General features: G+C 37.5%; 1 protein-coding gene across 8 annotated transcripts in view; it reads right to left on the reverse strand.

Annotated features, from left to right (window-relative positions):
- Nucleotides 1–22,663, reverse strand: part of PPP1R12A (protein phosphatase 1 regulatory subunit 12A) — a 116,688-nt gene that overhangs the window by 68,785 nt on the left and 25,240 nt on the right. The gene's annotated exons all lie outside the window — the stretch shown is intronic.

Below are 22,663 nucleotides of genomic sequence, written 5' to 3' on the forward strand. Positions count from 1 at the left end.
TCTGATGAGGAAGTAGGGTTTCTTTGTTGGGGTCTGAGAGCAAGACAGGAAGAATTCGAGAGATAAGCAGGTGTTCCATATTTATAAAACTTTTAAAGTAAATGAGTTTAAACAGTTTAAAAAAGTCAAAAAATATCATTTCCTTAGATAAATGCATTCTGTTTTCTGAGAAGCCCTTTGCAATCCCCACTGAACTCTTATTATCCAGTATAAAGTTGTTCCTCAGGTCCTCACTTTGTCCCAGGCCCAGCTCAGCCACTTGAGTGGATATTAAAATTGAATGAACAGTTACACCATGAAGTAGAATTGTGACTAAGAACTAGGGAAGCACTTTTAAAACACTACCATAATGTGATTTTTACCTGTAATATAGATGAAACTATGGAGTATGATGGGGATGCTACATAGTATTTCAACATCCCCCTACTGTTTTCTACTGTAGTATATTCTATACCAGCATAAATCTTTTAACAGTCTATTAATCACTCCTGTTTATAAACTTATTTGAGTATCATTTTGGCAATTGCAAGAATATTATCATCTGCCCACATCTCTTAATTACCAAGCAAAGAGCATTGCTCAGATGCAGAGCTACTGCCATTCTCCGGACCTCCATCTTGACTGACTCCTGTTTTGCCTTTCTTCTCTGTGTTCGAGTATTTTTCTCACAGGGTGCTCGGTGAGTTTTCTTGCCAACTTCTATCCTGCTGCCCTTAAAAGGGCAGAGCAACTGAGAGAAAAGTCCCTCTGCATTTCAGGGCAGCAAGAACTCCAAGCAGCTAGACCCCACAAGACTGATTTAAATTTTTCAGCTTAATAAATCAACAATACTACATAGCCACATGGCTGAAATGAGAACCTCTACTCTTGGGCTTCTAAATCCTACTAGGGAATTACACCTCTAATAAAATGCAACTAAGGTATAAATTTTAATTTTCAGAATACTTCTGAAGAATACCCCAAATTACATAATAGTTTACTATAGAAAGAAAGCAACTTGGATATCACTATTTAAGCAATTGCATGCTGAAAGATGAATCCTTCAGTTTTCCTCATTCTGCAATGCTGAGGCAACAGCTACACCAAGAGGAGGATGTTGCTGCCAGTATAACCAGACAAACAAAACCAGACACAAATTATCCTTCCTTAACTACATTTGCTTTAGTTAGGTACAGGTATGTGAGAACCCTGGGCTTGGTCAGGGGTCTCGTGTGGTGGTAAAGTCTCTCCTCCAACCCGTGCTTCCAAAGAAAAACTCCGCAGCCTCTTGTTGTTCAGTCTCAAGGCAGTTTATTGTTGGTTATCTAAAAGATTGTCTTCTCGGGCTGCGGCTGTTTGGTCAGCGGCCTGGGCAGAGGCACACACACACCCTGACATCCTCTCTGTCTGCTGTCTGCTTCTTCTCTCTCCCTGCCCAGGGCTGCTGCTATCTTTTATATGATATATTACGTATTACATGTTTACAGTTTTTCCCCAATACCTACTACCTATGTTACAAGGTGCTTTTCTACTCTAAACCACTCTGTGAGTGCCAGCATCACCAAAAACATGGAGGCAAGGAAGAAGAAGGAGGAACAGGATCAGCCCACTTTCCTCCATCTTAGAACTTCTGACCCCCATGTACGAAGTAAAAACCCCCCTGTACAAGTGCTAAAACCCCCCTGTACAATACTAAAAAATTTTCCCCTCTGTTTTGTAACTACTTTTACTATACTGTCTAACCTTTTGTGACTGCTTGTTCCACCTTCAAAGCTGGTAACTCATTCCATGGCTCAAACTCAAAATCACAGCTGTTTCCAGCTGCCTGCCAGGGTCTAAAATGCTTCTGACCAAGGCCTGGGACCTCTAAAAATGTCTGAGAGACATTTTGAGTTCCAATACAGCTAGACTGCAATACACTGCTTGCATTATTTGCTTTTCAATTAAAAACAAAATCCCATTGTTGAATGAAATCCTCCTTACCTTTTCAGGTATTCTTGAAAACGGACTTGAAAACTTTTTAGTCATATCCATCCCTAATAAAATAATTTCTTAACATACTCCAACAATAAAGACTACAAGTTTGTCAAACATATTTGTCTTCAATTTCTCCCACTTAACAACAGTGTACAATGATTATACACTTATAACAAGCTCTGAAAAAAGGGAATCGCTTTTTTCTGTAAGACATTTTGAAACTTATTTAAAAAGAATCCAAATGCAAGACACAATTAATCAGTTTAGGAGGAAAACAAATTCAAGAAATTCAGATGTTTACACTTAAGAGAAATATCAACTATATACATATATCCAGTTTTTCAGGATATTCAATTTGTCCAACCACTGATCTTCTACATCTATAATAATATTCACTACCTAATTATAAGAAAAAATAAATTTTTATCAGAAATATTTTTCAAATATAGGTATTTGAATATTTAATTTTAATATGCTGCATGCTTATCTTAAAATTCCCAAAAATTCAGCATCTGTGAAAAAAAGCTATGTTAAAACTGATTAGCACTATTAATAAAACAACCCTAAAACCAACCAACCAACCAAAAAAAAAAAAAAAAACCCAAAAAACAAAAACCCAGCCATCTGGTTGTGACATAACCCAACAATCCTTGCCTATTTTTCAAATACACATGAGAAAACCTGGCAAGACATACTCATAAAAGTGCTGTTGCTAAGTGAATCAAAAACTTACATATGCAGCACATTAAAAGACATATGACTAAGTGGCTAAAAATATTTGACCAAATTTGGGCTGTTTATTGTGGCATACATGGCAAGAATCAGGAGAGCTCAAATATACTTATCAGGTATTATCAGAAACTGCACATTCATAACAACCAAAAATATTTCATAAAAAACTCGCTGTCTCCAAAAAGGTAATACCTATCTTAAATCTAATACAACAAATTGCAATTTATTCTATTGCTGAAAAACATTAATCTATTACATTCCATGTCTCCATGTCCTCTTCTTCTTCCTAAGAGAACTACAGGCAGGTGTTGGATAGATCCTATCACTCTCAGCACTTTCCATAGGAAAGGCACTTCTCACTATCATCAGGTACCTTGAGACAGAAAGCCAAGAAGCAAATGTTATAAAATAAATTTTATCTAAATGTTTTTCCATTTCTACTGCACTACTCACTTCTAAAAGCAATATTTATCAAGTGTCAGAAGTGCCTCTGTTGTTAAAGACTGACATCTCAACCACAAAAGGAAAGCTTGTCAGAGCAGCATGATAAACTTAAAGCAGTAGCCTCTGAAAAGACTGCCCTTCTAGACCTCAGCCTGCAAGTTATTACAAAGGAAAAAGTAATGTACATGCAAGATGCAAATAACTAGAGTTCCACTGATGCTCACCATTCTTTCTGCCCCAGAATCTGAACAGAGGACGCAGACAGCTGCAGGTTTTCCTTTTCCACATCTCTCACAGAGATCCCTTTCAAAGATCCATCTCAGTTCTTCGCAGTCATCTGCCCTTATCCCCAGTCTCTCCCTTCAGGGCCCACAGTTCCCACCTAGAGCATCAGTTACCACCTAGTGAAACCACGTCATCCTAAAGCTCTTTCCAAGTGCCTGCATAACACATCTGTAGAGCACATACACCAGTCAGCTTCTAAGGCAAGCAGAACATGGGATCACACATATGATACCCTTCATCCTATGAACTGGTTTCTCTCCCTCAACCCAAGCCTCACCAAGTGGCAGAAAGGCATTTCTGCATGAAGCACTCATTACCCTGCCAAATTTGACCTAAGTTAGCAAACGGGCCTCAAACAGAACGGCAGTTGCCAGTGCAATCATATAAACCTAGTTTCCTTTGAGAACCAATTTAGAAATTAGGCTAACCAGTCATAAAGTCAAAGCAAAGTTGAGAATACAAAGTCTGGTTACCTTTTCTGATAAGAAAAAGGAAGTACACTGAAGTCCAGAAAAGAAAACCACTTTCTATTTGTACAACAACCTGAAACTTGGACTGCAAAGACCAGCAAAGATCAACAGCACCTAGCTCCCACACAGACCACTCATAGGTCTGGCTTGTGTTGGAAACATTTTAACCTTTTCCCATAAATATTAAAAAGAGGATAACCAGACACCTGTTGAACATGCTAGACTTTAAACTGTTTGCCATGACTTTGTATTCTAATGCAAGTGGCAAGTGATACAGCTGGCTGTTCATACTACATGTTAAGAACACAGGTAATGGAGAAATATAATTTAGTCAGTAGCCCTAAAAAGAGGTAATTTTAAAAGGAACATCAGAAGTGCTTGGTTCTTCAGTGAGTAACCACCTAAAAAATTCAGCAGACAGCACTTTTCCCAAAAAGATAGGAAAAACAAGCCTGTAATTATTTTGAAAAAATCAGGAATCTTGTAGGGAAAGAAGCAATCAGTCTGTTAGACCACTCTCCCATACATGAAGCAGAACCATACACCATACACCTTACATGGGGCTACAATTTTTACTGATTTTCATTACATTAACATCTAAAGAGGTAATGCCATCTAATTCAGGCATTCAGACATTAAGAAGTTTTGGTAAAATTTGTCTCCATTCTCCACAGTGAGAATAAAACCTACCCTTTCACTGATTATATTAGTATTCTGATCTATTCCATAAATTATTTTGCATCTATTAGGAAAACAAACATGTTTTTTGTTTGACACCCCTGACCACCACATTTATTTTTTCCTTTTTTACTCTTGGTACAGAAAAGAGTCAAAAATATGAACACAGAAGAATATATTAAGGGGATAAAACAAGTCCCAACAGCCATCCTGAATTGCCATGCGAGTACTGGAAACAGGAAGAAGACTGCACACAGTGGGTCTGGAGTATAGTTTGTCCCCTCTTCCAATTTTTTGAGTGAAGTAATTCCAGTGGGTCCAACAGGGATTAACAGGACATGAACATCTGTGCTACTGTATCCGAGAATCAAATTAAAGCAGCAGAGCTGGTTAAAAGTGGTTCCTATTCTGTTCGCCTTGGGTTGCTTGTTCCTCTGCCATCACATACAACACTCCCTTACAATTATGCTGACACATTGTGCTAAACTGAATCTAAACTGGAACAGAAAGGTAATTAGAATTTAAAATGAAATAGATAAGAAAGAAAAATACTCTTATCTTTATCTGGTTAAAGCAGAATGATTTGCTTTGATTATATTAAAATGGGTTTTGTATTCAGAGAAGCAGCATTGTTCCAAAATTCATTTTCATGTCCTAATTCCACTATCAAAGAAATAAAATTTAGTTTCACTCTGAATTTTCACGTATTATAAAGCCTGTGTTAAAGCTTCTTGTTTCAAAATTACACTTTTTGAAAGACACATTTCTAAATTAGCAACTGCTTCTACCACTTGTACTTTTAAATACACAACACATTTAAGCCTAGTTTCTTGTTTTATGATTCTATGATTTCTATGATTTTGAGTTGGAAGAAACTCATGTAGTTCCAAATGCCTGTTCTGGGCAGGAACATCAGGTTGCTGAGAGCCCCATCCAACCTGGCCTTGTACAGCCTTCCTACAGAAATCACATTACTCGCTCTGTCTACCTCACTGTCCTCCCTCTCTCCCTCCCTTGCAGAGCAGTTTCAACTGAAACAGGCATGTTCTTCAGTCAATTAATCACTTAATGGAGAAGGTCTAAAAAGAAATTTGGTCAAAAGAACCAAACCAGGTTTGAGCAATGCTTTCCACTTTTCAGTAACTTAGGCTGCACATTAATTAACAATGAAGCACCAACAAATAGTGCCGCAGTAAGGTGTATGAAATGAAACATGAGCCTTTTCTAACTTTCAAGCTACAGAGTCAAAGTCATCTGGGAGTTCCTGCCACTAGAACAAAGGAGGAATATTTTTTTGCACCTCATTTCTTTCTCCGCTATTAATTAAATGTTTTCATATGAAGTATAACATCTTAAGGTTCTAATATTTGTAATAACTGTGTCCTAAGATTCACTGAATATTCTGGAACACTTTCAGGATGAAGGTTAATAAGAATGACCAATAAATAAGGTTATTAAATATCAGTGATTACTATATTTATTTACTATTCAAGCAATCACTATAAAAGCAAGTATTTTGCATTTGCCAAGTATTCTGTTTAATGCAGTACATACAGGTGGAGAGGCTGCTGTTGATGTTCATGTTTACGTTAAGAAACAGAAGAGTTTTGGTGTTGTAACAGAACTTCAGGTAATAACCTAGTATTACAGATGACAAATGTTGCTCAATTATGAAATTAAGTGTTCATTTAGCCAACCCACAAGTCACAGCTTCTATTTTTCACTGAGCTGGGGTAATACCAGACACTTTGCCTACTGACAAAATCTAGTTTTAGGACTGAATATTTTACTTCATTAAAGTATGCTGTCTAGTAAAAATGATATGGTTTACAATGCAAACATCCTTGCTAAACTAGTAATATTACCCTTTTGCTAGTCTAGTGTTACTTTGTTTAGCTGCCTGTAAATATTATGTGTATGATACACTTGCGCTATTTTTTTGTAAAAATGGCCTACTATTTAAAATCCTGGAGAACTGGCCCATAAAAAGTAGCTAAATTATTATTACTATATCAAATAATTCAAACTATTGAAGTATTTCAAGAGTATCTCATGGCTTCTGCAAGTTACAGCAAACTCTTCTCCAGAGAAATTTCTTGGAAACACTTCATTTAAGTGCAGAAAATGAGAATCATTTTAGACATCTGCAGAAGAAGGTGAGAAAGACACTTTCTCCTAAGGAAAAACCACTACTTGAAGATGATGTAATATTTCATGTCCATTCAAGTCTCATGGGGAAGGCATGCAGAGGCTATTGAAACTGAGCACCCATTAACTATCATTACTTGATTCAAATCCTGCAGAACTGTCAAACATTGACAAAAGTAGACAAATCATTCCAGAACTCAAACTTCTCTAGCTATTATTTCCACTTCATGTAAACAACTTGCCGAAGCTTTCTAAGATATATATAAATATATCTCAACAACAGTTAATTTAAGATTTTTTTTCAGCTCCAAGATAAAACGAGGAGCTACATGAAATCAGTAAATGTTTAACTCAAAGATGCAGTAGGAGCATAATGTAATTTTCATCCTACAATTTTGTCTTGTTTTCTTTGCTACACTGAGTTACTAATTTAATTACATGCCCTTAAGCTTTGCTAGTTTGTAATTTATAGTTAAATATGCAAGTTTAATTATGGGCACAATTTATGAAAAATACTAAAATCTATTGCTGCTGAGACTGATATAATCTACATGTTAAAAAATTGATCTCATAGGGATTTTCCACTATTTAAATCCTAATGAATGCTTAATCATAGATCTTAATCAGGACTGCAATAGGATACATATATTTAAGTGGTTTCAGAGTGTTTCAAGTAGAGAGAGAATTATTCTTGCCCTATAACCTCCTGCCAAGATAAATAAGGAGAAGAGGAAAGTTGGCTGCTGCAATGTTACTTACTCTAACCAGAGATGCTACCCTTAGTGTCCAATCCCAGTAATGGATCAAGACTCATTCTGACAGACGTTATATGGACAAAACAACCCAGTCTAATGCCTGCTCCTGTTATTGCTGAAATAATCCCAACTGTTCCAGGCTACTTAGTATTACATACAAATGTGCTTCAAAATAAATACTTGTTTTCATTTTTGGCTCTATAAAAATCTATTTTCAGGAACCCTTGAAATTCCGACACCAGAAGTTATCTCTTAATTAAAACCACCATACTAAATATGTAGTATTAAACTTTAAAATTTTCCTTTAATAAAGGAAAATCTCAAGACAACCTGCCAAAAATATCTGCCTAAACCCCTCAAACAATCCTTGGAAAATGAGATGTCATAGAAAAAAATATTACAGAAGAGATCAAACCAAATGGCATTGAAAGACTAAGTTACTGATGCTGGTGCAGCTATATTTGCCTCAGTGGCCTTTTTTCTACTGGCTCAACATATTGACAAAGTTGGTGAAGAGACTGGACTCTATGAAGCAATCTCTTGTCTGAAGTTCACACAAATGAGGCTTTTTCTTAAACTTGTGGTATTAAGTGCCTGAGAAAACTTCTATTTTCCTTTCTGACTTCTTTTAATTTAAAAAGAATACTAGTATTTTTGTGGAACTTGCTTATGAATGTACTTTCAGGTTTCTTAGGCAGCTTTTTAACCATATGCCAAGTGAAAGAACAGGAGTTTTCCAGTCAAAACGGAGAAATGAAGATCTGACAAGCACCACGGTATTATAACTATACAATGTGCAAATTCATAGGTCTTGAACCCTGAAGGCTTAGGCAGGTAAGCATGTATAAATTACATACGACAGATCTTCATTTTAGCTACATATTTTTGAAACCTATCAAAAATCAGTAAATTTGGGAATTGCATTCAGAACTGAATTTCAAGCTCATTTGTTTCACAAATGGCTTTCTCTTTTTTCTGGCCTCTGCCTTTGCAACTTGCCTTATGAGCCAATTTCAACAGATCAGAGAATCACAGAACGGCTCATATGGGAAAAGACCACAGTGGATCATCCGGCCTAAACCCCCTGCTCAAGTAGGGTCATCCTAAGAGCACATGGCACAGGATTGTGTCCAGACAGTTCTCAAGCATCTCCAGTGAGAGAGACTCCACAGCCTCTCTGGACAATCTTTTCCAGGGTATGGTAAAGAAGCTCTTTGTCATACTCCAGTGGAACTTCCTGCACATCAGTTTCTGCCTATTGCCTCTTGTCCTATTGTTTGGTACCACCAAGAAGAGTCTAGAAACATCCTCTGACACACTCCCTCCAGATACTAACAGACAGTGATGAGGTCCCCTCTCAGTTGTCTTTTCTCAAGGCTGAACAGGCCCTGTGGTTAATGCACCATGCTCAGTGAGGCAAAGACAATATAACCCTCCACATGACAAGTGTGGAAAAGAAACAAGGTTCAGGAATAAACAAAATTGGCATACTGTAAAAATATAGTGCTATCATAAAGTTATGCTTTCATTAAGCATTTATTGCTACAACTTTGGCAGATAGCTATTAGTTTACATGGCCACACAATGTGTCGATATTGCATTTGAGAAGGAGAAAGCAATGTCACATAGGACATTTTGTCCTATGTGACATTTATGCATTTTTGTCCCAGTCAAATTAAACAGTAGCAATTGCATTTTAAATAGGGTTTTTTTTTTTGTTTTTTTTTAAATGAGTAAACATAACCTGCTTTTAGCATATGGGTGGCTAATCAAGTAGCTTTTCAATTTCAATTTTCAGTTTAAAATACCTAACTTCCTGACATTCCCTAACACACTTTCTTAGCCAACATAATCTAACAAAACAAAAAAACATCAAGAAAACTTTGCAGGGGAACCTGTTTATATAAACAAATAGGTTTGTTTATTTCTATGTTCCTTCTATTAAATTTAAACCACATCTATCAGCCCTCCTCTGTGAACTCATAGGCTATGTTTGTATTCTAGTCATCAGCTGACATTTAATCTTCTGTATTAGCAGGATCTAGGGGAAGTGTTCCCTCCTTTCTAATTTTAGCTAAGTGAAGTGGCAGAACTGAGTAGAATAAAAGCAATAACATTGAATTTAGGACAAACAATGATAACCCTTCACACCATCAAGGGGGAAAATTTAGATGCTGATAGAGCATCCCAGAGTAATCAAGACAGACTTTTCATGTGCTCACTTTCCCACTACACATTACTGCTGACAAGAAAAAGGACCTTTAAGAGAAAAAAACAAAATTACAGGTATAAAAAAGCAATAAGGCACTCATTCAATTAGCACTTGCCATGTGTGGTTTTATCCTTAGCATTATACAGTATATTAGTGGCAAAAGCAGATATAGTAAGCTGAAAAGGCTGGTATCAGCCAGGGCTCTTTTACTCTCTAAGTAGGGCAATCTAAGCAAATAAATGACTAATCTGTATAACTCAATTTAACATAGAATAAAAAAGTACACATGGTGTATGAATAACACATCTGTTGGATTTATATGCTTTTTGCATTAATATAAATTTATATTTGAATATAATCAAATGGAATGAAAAAAAACCAACCCTCGTACATGGATGGAACCAAGAATAAAATGAGAAGGGTCACAGGGACTGTCCCTGTGACAGAGAAGTAACACTGGTATTTCAAATTGCTTAAACATTAATCAGATAATCTTAAATATGATAAATATATTTGTTTATCAAAACTGCATTATTTTTTCTTATTTAATCTGCACAAAAAATGTCCCTGTGGTCTCCAAAAGGTAAGGTGCTTGCAACAGACAAAGGTCACCAAAGCTCATATTCTCAGCAAGTATCCAAAGCCACTTTAAAAAGGTAGGACTACACATACATAAGGAAACTAATTGTTTAACAATTTTCCATTTTTAAGGAAAGACTATCTTGCCCCTGCTACTTGCTGTTCCTAGACTGAGAAAAGAAAAGCTATTCTTCTTGCATGTAAATCCCAGAAACTTCTCCAATTTGTGATCAAACTTATGATTCATTGAATTTACTAGATAAATTGGAAATAATTTCCAGCTTTTCAAAAATGCTACTAAGTCTTGAAGCTGACTTAGGTTCCAAATCAGCAGGTTCAGGATGAAAGTAAACTATTCTGACAGGCTGACCAAAACTTTAGCAGAAAACCAAGGTTTCTCTAAAAAACTCCAATTAAACAGAGTTTAAGTGAAATTAGCCAAAAGCAAATCAGCCAGACTTGTTACAGTAAGTATCAAACAGCTGCTTTTTCTCAAAACTCTATTTTTAAAATAGATTTTGTCTATTCAGATGGTAATACGGTGAGAAACCTGCAGCTTCCTCTCCCTGCTACCCTGCATGTGTCAGACAACACTTTTGCCAGGTGTATCAGCAGCAACACCTCAATGCTCCTCAGGACAGGCCTTGCTCTGAGGCAGGCCAACACACAAACCTGTTGAGAAACCTTCAGAATAATTCTTGTAGCACATTGTGTTTTACACATAGAATGATGTCTATGCATTTTAACTTAATTTTTCAACCAAAACCCCCCAAATCTAGGAAGAGCTCTCCAATTTTCTCCAATGGCTGTGGAACACATATATTTACAATCACTCAATTAATTTCTGCTTTCAGAAATACATTCAGAACAAAACCAGAAGAAATTGGGACCTGGTTTGCTTTCTGTTCTGTTGTAAGTTTGAAGGAATTACTCAGGGGAGTGCATAAGGTATTTTTTAGCATAAGGTACATGCTAAAAAATTTGGGGTAAGGTAATTTCCATGTACATTCCACACTGTAGGAACATACAGAGAACAATTTGGAAGAACCTGTCCAAAGCCTTTCTTCTCATTTAATCTGCACAAAAAATGTCCCTGTGGTCTCCAAAAGGTAAGGTGCTTGCAACAGACAAAGGTCACCAAAGCTCATATTCTCAGCAAGTATAAGATGATATCAGGATATACCTAAAGCCAAAATTCAAGTCATCCAAGACACTTAAATAAACCTTTGCAAATTAAAACAAAGAGTGTTTTCACAGTGTTCCTTTGCTAAAAAATATTTTAAAATAATTTGCATGCTTGCTTCAGAATAGTTAACAAAACTGTTTGTTCAAACAAGTAAAGATAATAATCAAATACACCACAAGCCTCTGTCAATTATAAAGAATAAAAAGAAATATTCAAGACCAAACTCCCTCTCTCAGAGACCAGCTACGCAGCTGTTAATCTGCCCATAGTTTGCAACTTCTAAAAAAGGCATTTTTGCCACAGTGTAACTTAACACCCTCTTCAATAGGCTCGCTACATTGCTGAGCAAATCCTCAGCATTGAACTTACTGAGCAAACCCTCACTGGTTGAAGGGAAGATGCACTCCCATGTGGATGCTTCCTTTGCCCCAGCAGCAACACCAGTCCCACTTCCAACAACTGTCTTTTGATTGTATCCAAATCTTTCACTAGCACAAGAAAACAGCCGCAAGTACTTATTAACAGGGACAGCCATCTAAGATTTCTCTCGAGCCACAAAATTAACAACATCTACTTTGGAACCCTCTCTCTCCCGAAAGAGCACGACTGAAGTACCAGCTTTGACAACAGATTCCCTCTGGTCTATACAAACAGGAAATTCTTTGGTACAGTTGTCCCATTAGAAATTCATTATGACAGATTAACAAAGAAACTGCAAGTAATCACAAGTTCCTAAGAAACCACTTACATCCCAGTTACAGCGAAAACTGGTCAGGAAGACAACAGCCAACAAGTAAAATAATCTGAGTTTATTTAGACCCATCCACAACAGCATGTATCACTATATATACACAATACATGGCATTTTAAAAGAGATAATTTTCAAGTCTTCTTTTTATCCTCTGAATGGGTACCACATGGACCAGAACCATTATTCTAAAAGGCAATTTTATTAGGAAGTTAGAGTAGCAAAGAAATAAAACAAAATTATGGCAGCAATTAAAAGTAATTTTTAACAAATAAAATTAAGACAATCAAGATAAAATCTGAAGTAAAAATGGGTATAAATAGTATATTACAGTAACAGAGTAGAGATTTAGAAAGAAAAGTTAGAAACATCAATGAAAAAACAGCTGTCAGGGGCAGGAATACGAAAGCATTTTTTTAGATATGTTAGGAATGGAAAAAACCCCACAAACAGTATATAGGGCACAATTAAATAAATATAGAAAATAGGTCAACTAATAATTCTAATTTGTGTTTTGAAGTAGTCAGGAAGTTTTGTCTTGAGGCTGATATACCTTCTATTCTACTAGTAATAAGAAAGAATATTAAAACTCCATGGATCACTGTATTAACTTAGTAGATCTTGGTAATACAAGTCACAAGTGTGCTTGGGTAGCTCCCTAGCCACTATTAAAGAACTAATGTAGCCTCAAGTTTGCCAATGCTTGTCTTCTAAAGAGATTGTGAAATACCTGGAAAACAGCAAAGGACTGATAACACTGTACCAGCACTGCAAAGCAGCAACAGAAATGCCTGAATGTGTTAGCTTGTCAGCCATACTGGATAAAATAAATAAAAAAATAACAAACAAATAAAAAATAATCCGTGTCAAAGATTCTAAGATAGCAGAGGTTCATTAGGCTTATGAGCAGGAAGGCAACAGCATGCCAGCACAGATACACTGTCCCAAAAGTTTTGCTTAGCTTCACCAACAGCACCACTGCTTTTTCTGCACCACGGGGCCAGACCTGATTGACACAGAATGCAGCTGACACTCACTCCTATGATCTGGAGCACTAGCAAACAGTTTTGAAACAACATGGGTCCAAGGCTTTTTAAGCTTGCAGCCTTGCCAGACAAAAGCTTACTCCACTCAAAACAACTGTTCATAGATGTTCATGAAAGCTTACTAGCAGAGACACCTTCGGTGCAGAACCTGAAGAGGCTTCCTCAGGAGAGGACACCTTGAAGTATGTCTCCCCAGTCCTGAGTAACAACAGATTTCTCTTTTTTTGGTCATAGTATACGCTCACCTTATGAAGTATCAAACTAACTCTGCTGTTTTGGCACACAATGCATGAAAACCCAGCACAAACTGAGTATTTTTGAGAAGCAATTCTCTAGACTGCATCTGCAACCAGTGTTACTGCTGCTTTCTTCAAGGCATAAAAAAGCAAACCAGACTCTTGAAACAGTCTCCGATATTTACTCTGATACAGAGGTCAAGAATTATACATGTTGACTTTTCATCACTATATCAGAAGCATTGGTATACTAAAAATGTTATACTTTTTGTCAGTATATTACAAAAGCAGCTTCTTTTTCTTCAAACTGCTGTGTGTGCTCCAGTACCAACTTCATCTCAAGCCTCATTCTGGTGGATTTGTTTGTATGCTCTGGTTCAGGCTCTACCACCTTCACCACTGCCACCAAATACATAAGACAGCAGATCTGCAGCATTTCACATGGCAAGACATTATAGGCTTGTGTGACTTTATGGCTCTCCAAGTCACAGCTCTGGTCACATCTCTTCTGTATGGCACAACTTGCACTGCATCAAGAGGTCATGCCTGCTATCTCCTAAGTCTCTACAAATTTCTAGGGAAGAGCTTATAGACAGGGCAAGGATATAAGTGTATATTCCCCGTCCTCTACAGAGCCTTTGATCCTCACAAATCAAGTTATCTCTGTGTGTAAAGGCAAACCTGCAAACTAGTAAACGCTGGATTTTCTAGCTCTTGCTAACCTTCTTAAGAGCAATTTAATCCATGTAAGCAAGCAAGAGAAAAATACTGTATCTAGATGAGCAACTGTCACCCACAGCACACATGCCAAAATCAGCGTGGCAAAATCATGGTGTCCTCTGCACTTTTCCCAAAGAACAAGGAATTTAGACCTTCATACACATGCTGCAGCAGTTCACCACTAACTTCTCAGTCCTGCATGCTGAATTTTGGAAGCTCAGAAATGAGTTCCAAGGAGAAAAGGCAATAAAGAAACTTGCTAATGATGTATTTTTTCACTGCCTTTAGCTGTACACAATACCATTTTTAAGAGATAATGGCAAATATACCTTTGGTAAACGTTCTTGTAGTTGAATGCTGATAAAAACAGACACTTTAGGAAAGTATTTACAGTGAGCTTTTATGATATTTTTTTTCCTGTTGTACTTGATTTTAGGCAGTTACACAAAAAAACCATTTCCTAGCTGATAGCAATTAGACCCTCAGCTTGCTTTATTTTGCTTTAGAATCTATGATATTCAGACGATGAAAACGTTTCAAAGTACTTATAAACACCATCCCTATCCAATAATCTATGTTTCAAGATGAGTTTTAAGCAATAATCTGTTCCCTGCAGGAGGTAGTGTTATAAAACCAGAAAACCCTAATTCCTTTGAGCTAACATACACTAATCATAATCACTCAGGGCATGATTCTACACGAGCTCACTGTTGACAAACAGGGAGGTCCCAGTCTCCCTCCTCATTCTCAACTGAACACTCCCAAAAGCATTTGTCAGACTCTCCATTAGCCAATTCACTAACCAGCAAGGCAGAAACAACCTTTTCTTCCTCTCCACCCACTGAAACAAACAAAAAAGGAGGAGGGAAAAAAACCAGCATGGTGGGAGGAAGAGCACACCCTTTCAAGGCAGGGAAGTAGGGTACTGCCTCAGTTGCACCTGGAGCTGCAGCCACTTCAGAGTTTCAGTCTAAAAAGGATTCTAGAGGAAAGGACAAAAGCCTAAATTGCTAATTATGTAGTAACTAATTTGTATTGACTTGTAACTTCTGAGAGGCTGCTGACATCTTTGAATTGCATCAGGGCAGAAAACACACTAACATTCTCTTTATCAGGACTCTATTAGCTTGAAAGAAATAGCAAAAGCCCAGAAGTCTGTTGCTTACCTGACCTTAGCAGTATGCATGTCATCACAGAATCACAAATGTTCTAAAGTTTGCTTCTTGTACATCAGACTTCTAGTTAAAGATGATTATTACTAACGAGCATAAAAATGAAAGCCTGGCTGAAAACCACATTGGCTTCAAGGTCAGACATACACATGCACACTGGCTTTACTGACTGCCTTTCGCCCACAAATATCTATGAACAAATGCTAAAGAAGTGAAAAAAAACAAAAAAAAAACAAACAAAAAAAAAACCCACAAAAATGAAATTGCTTTGACTTCATGGAGAAAGCACACACACACTGCCTGAGCATGGGGAAAGTCTGCAGAGTTTTGGTGGGTAACCATTCAGTGTCCCTGGAAGGGGAGGAGCAATAACAAGGACAGGGTTTGACAGGGAAGAATTCCAAGTTTTTACATTTAAGACAAATGAACAAAGGCCCGTGTGACTTTCTCTACTGTTCAATCATCCACTGCTCATGCTGTAAGTGGAAAGCTCCTGCAATGCAAACTGTTTTGAAAACTGGTTCTCTATTTTCACAAAACCTCTACCCATCAGGCTAGGGGCTATACTCCAGATACCTCAGAGTAGTTGGTGAGAAACTGGCTCTATGTTGTAAAGAAAAGAGAAACCCACTCCCTGACATTCCTTTTGATGCCTTGAGCTTGCTTTTCCTCCTCTACAGTTTTCTACAAAAAAACTTCAGGAGGGGAAAGCTGTTCTGCCAGCCTAATTTTCACTATTAAACTAGGTAAAAAATGGTAGAGCTTTATGCTTCTCTAAGGACTCTAAATATTCATTTATGCACCTATATATAAGCAATAGTAAGGCTGAACAGCCAAATATTCCAGGCCTAGGAGACACTTTAATTAACACTGCCTAACCCAAAGCAATTGGCCCAACAAAGCTCTAACCTGTGTACAGTCCTACATGATCTCTACTTCCCTGTGGCTGAAGGAATTTTTTCATTCAATCTGTGAGATGATCAGTACTTCCATAATGTGTGGCTATTTAAAATTATGGATTTTTCTTTTCAGTTCAGTGTTCAGCGTGTACTACTTAAATCTTGCTCCAAACAGAGCTCACTCTCTCATGGGCTCTTACTCACTGCTTGACGACCATTTAGGTACATAAGCAGAATTCATAAAACCTCCACCCCAAAAGTTATTGCTTTACAGATCATAAAACAAACAAAACAAACAAAAAGGTCATCATAAGCCATACACCCTGACTTAACCATACAATTTGAAATACCATGGAATTGAGGTTTTATGATATCCACTACTTCATACACCTAAAGGAAAGCTTCCTTTCATTACACTTAAAATCACAAGCGCATACAGATTTTCCTGCAGGTCTCCCTCCTACCCCATAGACCATTCTCTTCTTTTCCACCTCACTGATAAAGCAAAAGTCCAATGAACAACAGTAGCTTTTATCAGATGTGCTGAACTATCCCAAGAGCAAATCCTCTATGAGGCCCTATAATCTAGGTATGATGACATAATACAGTATTAAAAGGTTAATGCATGTTAAGTCCAAGTACAGATTTCATATTAATTACCTAATATCTAACATAACAACAACCTAGTTCCTTTATTTCAGTATTCCCAATATCATCAGTCTTTCTTTTCCACACTATCACTTAATTTTCCTAACTCTCAGTTTCATCCTGACAGCCAGCCCACATCTGACAGCTTGCTTTTGCCTCCACTCTTCTGACTCACTCCTACGTCCCTACTCTATTTTTGAATCTTACAGCTTCCTCCTCTGTGCTAGTGGAGGCAAAGAGGTCACAGCACAGATAGTATCATCCTAAGTCTAGATGAATTTTACAGGTCCATAGCACCCTGACATCTGTACAGCTTCTGTGTTCTGAATAATCATACTCAAAATTAACACAGATATATCACTGTATGGTACTGTCTGTTTTTTTAGGTCTTGGTATATTCTGTTGGATATCAGCTTTTCCCTGTAGCACTCTTCTGGTAAACATGAAGATTAAAACACAGATCCATCCAAGGAGATTTTGCTTCTGGCAATCTAATTCAGCATTAAAAAAAAAATCCATCCTCCTTTACAGCTTCATACCTGAAAACAGTAAGAGAACAGACTTTGTAGAGATCCAGAGTCTTAGTCAAAGGGATGGACTATCTCCCAGAAAAAGAACTCAATAGGCAGAACTCTTCAGCCTAGAACAAAATGGCACTGATGACCATATCACAAGACTAAAAATCAGTAATAAGAGAAATCTGTTCATCATTTCTGCTAAAAGAATGAGTTCAAGTCATTACATGAAGCTAGTAGAATCTGCAACTAAAAGACATAAAAAAACAAAAGCTGCTTTTCTGAGAACAGATTGGAATACTATGTATCAGCAAAAGCAAAGACGACTTATCACTGGTCTCAGTAGACTCTAGGTCTCTCCTTTTCACAGAAATCAGACAAAGGTCTCAGAGAGCTATATAGAGGAAAAAACCTCTTAACTGCAATTCAAATTAATCCTGTAGCATTTTTACTGATATTTCTCACAGTAGGTAAGAGATTAAGTGCTTTGGGTTTTTTCTCTTTTCTGCAATAGAAAATATGTTGTGTTTTTTTTATTAGGACTACAAGTAAAGGTAATGATGTTCTTGCATTTGACAAGATTCTGTGTATATTAATAAAGAGATCTGACTAAGTTTAACAATCTAGCCTCTATTCAGGAGGGTTTTTAAAAGTATAGGTATATAAATTACCACACAGAGAATTACAGTAAAGCTTCTGTGCATCCTATATTTGAGAGTAAGTACAGGGTAGTTCACCTCACTGGTGCTACTATACCCAGATGCTCTTCCCAGAGGAACATGAACCAGATCCCTCTGAAGCAATCCCTTAATATGCAAGCCTCAAAAGGCACTTATTTAAATTCTTGGCATATGGTGGGGCTACAGTATTGGCAAATGGGGCAGAGCAACTAACACCATCCACCTTATGCAAATGGTTTGACACTATCCTGCACAATATCCTTCCCTATAAACTGGAAAGACATGGATTTGACGAATGTATCACTTGGTGGATAAAGAAATGACTGAATGACTGCATGTAAGAGTTGTGGTCGATGCCTCATTGTCCGCATGGAGACTAGTGACAAGTGGAGTCCCTCAGCAATTGGGGCAGATATTGCTCAACATCTTTGTCAGCAACACTGACAATGGCACCAAGAAGACCCCTCAGCATGTTCACTGACGACACCATGCCATGTGATGCGATGCAACGCCACCCAGGAGACCTGGACATGCATGAGAAATGGGACAATGCAAACCTCATGAAGTTCAACAAAGCAAAGTGCTAGGTCCTACACCTGGGTCACGGCAATCCCAGGCACACCTCACGGAGTGGGCAAAAAAGGGATTGAGAGCAGCCCTGTGAAGAACTTGGGGTGATGGTTGATGAAAACTCGACATGAGCCATCAGTCTGTGTTCACAGCCCAGAAAGGCAAACCTGGGCTGCACCAAAAGGAGCATGGTCAGCAGACCAAGGGCAAGGAATTCTCCCCCTCTACCCTACTCTGGCTGTAACAGCTACTTGAATGATAACCAGTTTACAACATGCTTGGGTAGTGGCACAACAGCTTACATGATAGCAAATGTGCATTATGCAATAAAGCAGTAGTATCAATATGCTACTGCCCTTCATTAAATTAATTAAATCTTTAGTATGAAGTCATTGCCACAAAAGAAATTTCTTCTACTAGCTACTCAGGGTCTTGCCACATTCCCAGTTTTAATAATTAGCTACTGTGCTACTGAAGGAGGCCAAGAAAGACAGTATTGCAGACAAAGCTAAAGACAGCTGGGCTGGTGTTTTTTTTTCCCCTCTTTTTGGATGGCTGCCTTCATTTCACTGGAACACTACAAAGCAAGTTGACCATATAAGGCACTGGGATTCCCATGGAAAATGCTTACACAAACCTAGCCATGAAGTCTATTTAGTTTATATATCACAGTTAAGATGAACATTTGCAGTACATTTTTAGGACACTTTAGAATTAAATCTTACACATATTGCATTATTTTGTCTTAACTGAGCTCATGCAAACAGCCTTCCAGAAGAATCTACAGCCTGACATTCAACTGAATGCATTTCTTTACATAATATTAAGACCAGATCAATTTCAAAACTGCAGGTAGCATTCATAAACACAACATCCTTGATTTTGGTGCAAACGAGAAGTACCAGAAAAGCCTAATTCAGAGGTCTGACAGCAAATGAATCTCACTGTCAGCCACTGGCTGCAGCCTGCATTTATCAGAGGCAGCAACTTACTGCATGGAAAGATTATTTGTAGCCTAGATTCCAACAAGAATAACTCTAACGAGCAAGTGCTTATAAGGAGATGGTAATGCACAGTCTACAGAGAAAGGACAGAGAGAACTGAAGAAAGCAACATTCTTCAGCAGATGGGGGTGTAAAATAGAGAGGACTGCAGAGCTTCCACTTGAGAAGGGCAAGGGAGCTTTCAAGACAATGGAAGGAAATATCAGTCTAGAAGATGGGGCTAGAAAAAAATAAGTATGAACTTCAGGATTACACATATAAATACAGGAATACAAAAAGCTGCAGTTATAGGTATGTGCCAGCATGACAACAGTGTCTTCTTAGCTCTAGGGTTTATTTTTCAGAAGGAAACAAGCACTTAAACATTGGGAAGCAACACTTTATAACACAGTATCAAAACTCCTAGAGAACTCTGCCATACTTTTATATACTACATCCACTTAATATTTGCATTAATTTTTAGATAAGAATTTCACAATTGACCTTTATGAAAGGTCAATTTTGCCAATAAAATGCATAGTTTAGTCCACACTGGGTTTCCTCTCCAAACAGATATCCAAACCTCACAGTATCCTCTAAATCAGACTACCAGATCTGTTGAATTAAATAGGACATTTTGCACCTACTTTAGGTAGGACTAGAATGTAATTCTTCAATCAACACATAGCCGATTGACTCCTAAGGATAAAAAATTGTGCCTGTAGATTAACACAATCTGAACAGAACTATTCTTTCCAATAAATGTTACCTGCTGCCAGACCTAGCTGCCTTTTTCCACCTCAGCAAATGTACTCCATCTAACAAAGACACTAACAAAAAAACAAAGCAGAAAAACCATGCAGTGTGTAGCCAAACAAGACCCAGAACCAGTTTTATTATTACAGAAATTGAGTACTTATGTGACCATGGTAAAAATACAAAAAAATGACAGCTACCTTTGTGTAAAAGGTGAAACTTTAGTCTGATATTAAATTTGACCCTGAGGCCAAACACATTTGAAACCTATACACAACACTGTGAATCAGGAGTCATCTCTACTCAAGTTTGGAATTCATTTGGCTAACATTCCCCCAAATTAAAAAAAAAAAATCCTTAAGAAGCTGTAGATTTATGTAATTTTATCCACAGAGGACAATTAAGACTAGTTCTCAGGATCGTGTCACAGGGTGGACCTAAGTAGCAATTTAACTGACTGTTCAATTGGTTATATTAGTATTTTAGAAGTTACTGCTCTCCAACTGCAAGCTCATCTACCACATGACTTGCCAAATGAACAAATTAAACTCCCCTAGGAAAGAGTGAATGGGCATGGGAATGTACAGGAGCTGTCAACAGGATATGGGAATGCACAGGAGCTGCCTACTTGTGCTTAAGTAGGTATTTAGTCTACAATAACAGCACCATAGTTCACAGTATCTATACCCCCATCTAAAGTAAATGCCTTCTTAGTTCAGAAATATGTATCTGAAGTAGCTTGGTATAATGGTAACTTCAGAGTAGCTACAACTATATTCTTTGCTCTGCAGGGTATCAACTTGCTAAAAGCACATTTTACAAGGTCTTAGACTCAAAAAGCCACATATATGGGCTCTCCTTAGAAGAAATCTTTAACGGCAGAGACTGCCTCTGTGGGATGCCTCAGCTGGGATACTGAGCTTTTGTTTGAAAGCACTGTATCAATACAAGTCTAGATTCATATTCACTCCTTATCAGTCCTGCACTGAAGCAATAAATATAGCATTAACACTCCTGGCTTCAGGAATGGCACAGAAAATACCTACTTACTACCACTCTGCTGAGGACTTATTAGATTGAATTAGGTTAGGCAAAAGATTACACAGACATATAAATATCACAAGCACTCCTCTGCAGCACACTAGGGAGCAAGAGGGAGTAGGAAATGAGATGGCAGGTGAGTTTTTGCCTTTCCCCGTTAGTCTGGGCCACAGTTTATTTTCTTCCCATGGAAATAACTAATGTCTGAGACAGAAGAGGTTGCTAAAAGGGTCACATACTTTGCAATTAAACATCTTAAGCTGCAGTGCACAAGATGTGGGGCTCTACACAAACAGGAGTTGAGGCTGCACAGTCACTCTGGGCCTTCTTATCCAGTCATAAGCTAAAAATTCTTAGCAGCCATAAGCTAAAAATTTTAGAATCACTTAGTATCTTCCCCTTTCCTCATTCCACTCTTGCTGCCCAGGAATAGTGAGAAGAGATGGTAACTTGATTATCAACAAAATTCAGCCCACCAGTCTTCACAACCATTTAGGAAAAGAATGTAAATTCAGGTCAGGGAAAATTAAAAGCTTTAATACATGATTTTGAAGTTTTAAGCCTGGTAAGATCACAAAGGTAAAGCATTCTTCGAAAACCTACAAACAGCTGACCTTGAACATATGTTAGGGCAGTGGTCATCCTAATTTTAGTCACAAAATTGCATCTCAACTGCAGGGGACAGTTGTGAAAGAAGATATTTGGCAGAATGCAGCACTCACTTTCTGAGCTCAAAATGAAGAAGTTCAGATCCAGACTACGTGAATACAAATCAAGTCACTTTCTAGTCAAGAAACTTCTAGTAACTTTACAACTGTTCTTTGTATCCTCATACAATATAGTTTTATTGATATACTCGTCAATAAAATATGTACATATCTGCACTAAAATCAATGTACATATCAAGTTTCAGAAGAAAAAGATTTAAGATGGTTATGAGAATCAATTCCTGCAGCCTTAATGAAAAGCAATGGGACATCCACACATTTATGAATGGATAAAGTCATTAACCAAGCTGAATAAAACAGAGTTGAGCTGTCCCACACAAAGATAGCAAACAAAAACAATGGTGACACAAAATACTTACTGCTTGTTAAAAAACTTGCTGCTCTGGGATTTGCATTTAACCACACTATTCCAAAAGCAGAACATATAATTATCTAACAGATCAGAAAAAGTACTTTGATAAGTACTGCTGTAAAAC

The sequence above is a fragment of the Lonchura striata genome, chromosome 1A (genome assembly GCF_050655825.1).
Source record: "Lonchura striata isolate lonStrDom1 chromosome 1A, ASM5065582v1, whole genome shotgun sequence".
In the NCBI taxonomy this organism is placed as follows: Eukaryota; Metazoa; Chordata; class Aves; order Passeriformes; family Estrildidae; genus Lonchura; species Lonchura striata.